Consider the following 3466-nt stretch of genomic DNA (forward strand, 5'->3'; position numbering starts at 1 on the left):
TAGAAGCAAAAGGCTCTGAGTGTGGGAATTTCTGCCCAAAAAGGGAAATAATCTAGGAAAGAGCCTTGGTTTATAATTGCCTTCAATGACAAATGAGAAATGCCCTGAATGGGATCAGGGAGCAGCTTTGTATGTTACACCTAAACTTAAATTTTCTTAAAACTTTTCACTCTTTAGTGCTCATAAAGCAAGTTTTACTCTGTCTTTCTTAGTCCTGGACCACTGGTAAATATACTCCAATTAAAAACATTGTAGCTTTGATTCGCATTTCTCTAATCTTTAGTGACGTTGAACATCCTTTTCATGTGTTGACTGGCCATCTGTAAATGGTATTGATGAACCTATTTGCAGGGAAGGAATGGAGCTGCAGACGTAGAGAATGGACTTGTGGACACAGTGGGAGAAGGAGAGAGTGGGACAGATGAAAGAAGTAGCATCGACGTATATACATTACCATGTGTAAATAGATAGCTTGTGAGAAGTTGCTATATAACACAGGGAGCCCAAACTGGCACTCTGCAATGACCTAGAGGGGTGGGTTAGAGGGAGAGGAGGGAAGTTCAAGAGGGAGGTGACATGTATAATTATGGCTGATTGGCATTGTTATATGGCAGAAATCATCACAATATTGTAAAACGATTTTCCTCCAATTAAAAAATAAACTTAAAAGAAGAGAAAGAGAGAGAAAAAAAAAGAAACAGCATTTTAGCTATTGTTCTTATTTATCCCAGTGTAGTGTCATCTCTGATGCTGTAAACATCAGACATTCCAGGTCAGTGAGTGGACTTTCTTTTTTTTTTTTTTTTTTCCTGTTTTGGCCATTCTTCCTTGGCAAAGCTTTCCTCAAGATTACAGACAGAACAAAGGATTCCACAGTGGAAAACGTACACTAGGAGTTCCCATCATTCTCTTCAAAAGTCCCAGCTGTCTCCAAGGGCTGTGACAGCTGCCAGCCAGGACAGGAGACAGGAGCTCCTGAGGTGGGGGTGTTTCCCTGCCACATTATGCTGGATCGGACATAACAAAGGAGCTGACCAGCTGGTGATGCTCAGAAAGCCCTCTCTCTCTCGGTCTATTATGTGATGCTGAGAAAGGAAACTCAGGCAAGATCGATACATCCTCTGTGTAGACGTCAAATGGCTTGTGACGTTGGTTCTTCGAGGCTGTTTTGAGTGAGGATATTCCAGTCTTATGAATTCGACATGAATTTGGCTTGATGCCCCGACAGAATGCAATGTAGGCATAATTTGATCTTCCTGTAATTGTCTGTTTGACTTGGCAATCCAGACGAATTTTTTCCTGTGAAGTGAGACCAGAACGTCACCAGGACAGTGGTTGAGTTAATTAATGAGGCATAATAATGTGCATAATAAAAACTTATAATCTGAATTTTCTTCCCACTGTTTTCCTCTGTCCTTCTTGTAAAGAACTGCTAGTCTCACTGGAACCTGGAAGTCACCTTTCCTTAAATGAGCCTCTTATTCTTGTAAACAACCTCAAGGGGAAAATAATAACTCAAGAACCATCTGTGTGATTGAGTCCTTGACTTTTTTTTTTCATTTCCCCCCATTGCATGTTAAAGGAAGTAAATAGGGGAAAAATTCTAATTATATTGCTGTTTACTGATTACAGGATAACTTTTATTGTATTTATCTTAAATACTGCTTGGTCCACGCCCAAAACTTTTATCATCACACTGCTCCTTCACAGTTCCTTTTTTTTTTTTTTTCTCTCTTTAGCACGTAGCTAATTACATTTAAGACTATTCTGAAGACTTTTCAAATCTTTGCAGTCCAGGGGCACCAAGAATAGTTTGTTTGCAGTGGTGTAAACAGTCTATTGGGAAACAGAAATGTTTTCACAGATACCAATGACAAGAGCGTTAGACACTATGCATAATTTATGACTTTAAGTTCTAGAAATTTTATCTGGTATGACTGAGTTTGGGGAAACCATCAAATACTCTTCACTATTATAAAAACATAGATTCAACAACTTCGACTCTATAAATATCTATAAAGTGGTAACTATGTGTGCAGTGGGCACTGAGAGAAATCTGGATGTAGCAACAAGTATATCAGCCTTGCCCGTCACAAGGGATCACTACTAGGATCAAGTGAGGTCAGATACATGAACGTTCTCTGTAGATTATAAGAGATTTAGGCTTCCCAGGTGATAGTTGTGGTAAAGAACCCTCCAGCCAATGCAGGAGACACAAGAGATGTGGGTTCGATCCGTGGGTGGGGAAGATCCCCTGGAGAAGGGCATGGCAACCCACTCTAGTATTCTTGCTTGGAAAATCTCAAGGACAGAGGAGCCTGGTGGGTACAGTCCATAGGGTTGGAAAGAGCCAGACACAACCGAAGCGACTTAGCACGCAAGCACACATATGAGAATTATTGAGATTATTATCACAGCAAAGCACTGATAGTTACATTGGCCCCTTCATGACCTTAAGGCTGATTGGTTACCTTATATTTCAGGGTTGGGCAAGGAAATAAGAGTGCACTAAGCAAAATTTGGCTTTAGCATTTCTATGGATAATCCTTCCTCAGAGAGAAGAAACATTACTTCCATATTAGGAGTACCAATTGATGCCATTTGGCTGCTATCATTTAACACATGATTTATTTCCATTGAAAGTCCTGATTTCACAACACCATATTTTTTCTAAGACTTAGTGCCTTTTTTGAACAAAGTCAAAATTTGTCAAAAGCAACTTTTGTTAAAAAGAGAGCACTTAAAAAAAGAGAGAGAGCATAAATACTGTGATGCCTGGCTCACTGTGTTACATGCCTGTGTTTGGTTTTCATCATTGCCAAGAGTTTGGAAGTTGAAATCTTACTGGAACACAGTGTTTGGACAGAATGGGTGCATTCCACGTGAGTCACAGGCGATGAAGTCATAATTCAACTTCTAGTCTGATCAACTTCTTAAAAACGAGGCACGTCAGGAAACAACAGTTTTCATCAAAGGAAACATTTAGCCTGTCCTACTGCTAAACCTTAGTTAAGTCACTTTTGTAGGTGTATGATATCGCTATTAGGTCTGTTATCCTTTCTTTAATCCATTTTCCACCTTTGGGGAACTGTGGCAAATGTGTGTATTTTTCCCAACAACGCTTTAAGAAGTACTTTCTGGAACACTACGTTTTTAGATTAACATTAATTGAAAATTATTTTAAGAATTTGGTCATTAGGATATAGTTACCAGAGAAGAAAAAGTGGATATCACTAACAAATACCTCCAGGATATTGGAAAATTTGGGCTTGGTATGACTGTTCTAACCCAAAAGAGAGAGGTACAAATGAGACCCAGTGTCTACCTCTTAACAGTCTACAATTTTAGACAACAGCAATCCACATAAATATATGAAAAAACCCCAAGATTAAGATAACATACATTGCATAACAATTTAGGACAAAAATGGTAATAGTGTGTGACAGAGAAAAAGAAAAAAAAAGAC

The 3466-nt window shown here is 38.9% G+C and overlaps 1 long non-coding RNA gene across 1 annotated transcript; it reads right to left on the reverse strand.

The window, feature by feature from the left end:
- Positions 1-703: 703 nt before the first annotated feature.
- LOC145504718 (uncharacterized) lies at positions 704-2871 on the reverse strand. Its single transcript, XR_014052452.1, has 2 exons — positions 2797-2871; positions 704-1299 (listed from the first exon to the last, which is right to left on the reverse strand). It is a non-coding gene; the product is annotated as an uncharacterized LOC145504718 (long non-coding RNA).
- Between the last annotated feature and the right edge of the window lie 595 nt (positions 2872-3466).

Source organism: Giraffa tippelskirchi, chromosome 5, assembly GCF_054371585.1.
Source record: "Giraffa tippelskirchi isolate mGirTip1 chromosome 5, T2T-mGirTip1v1.2.pri, whole genome shotgun sequence".
In the NCBI taxonomy this organism is placed as follows: domain Eukaryota; kingdom Metazoa; phylum Chordata; class Mammalia; order Artiodactyla; family Giraffidae; genus Giraffa; species Giraffa tippelskirchi.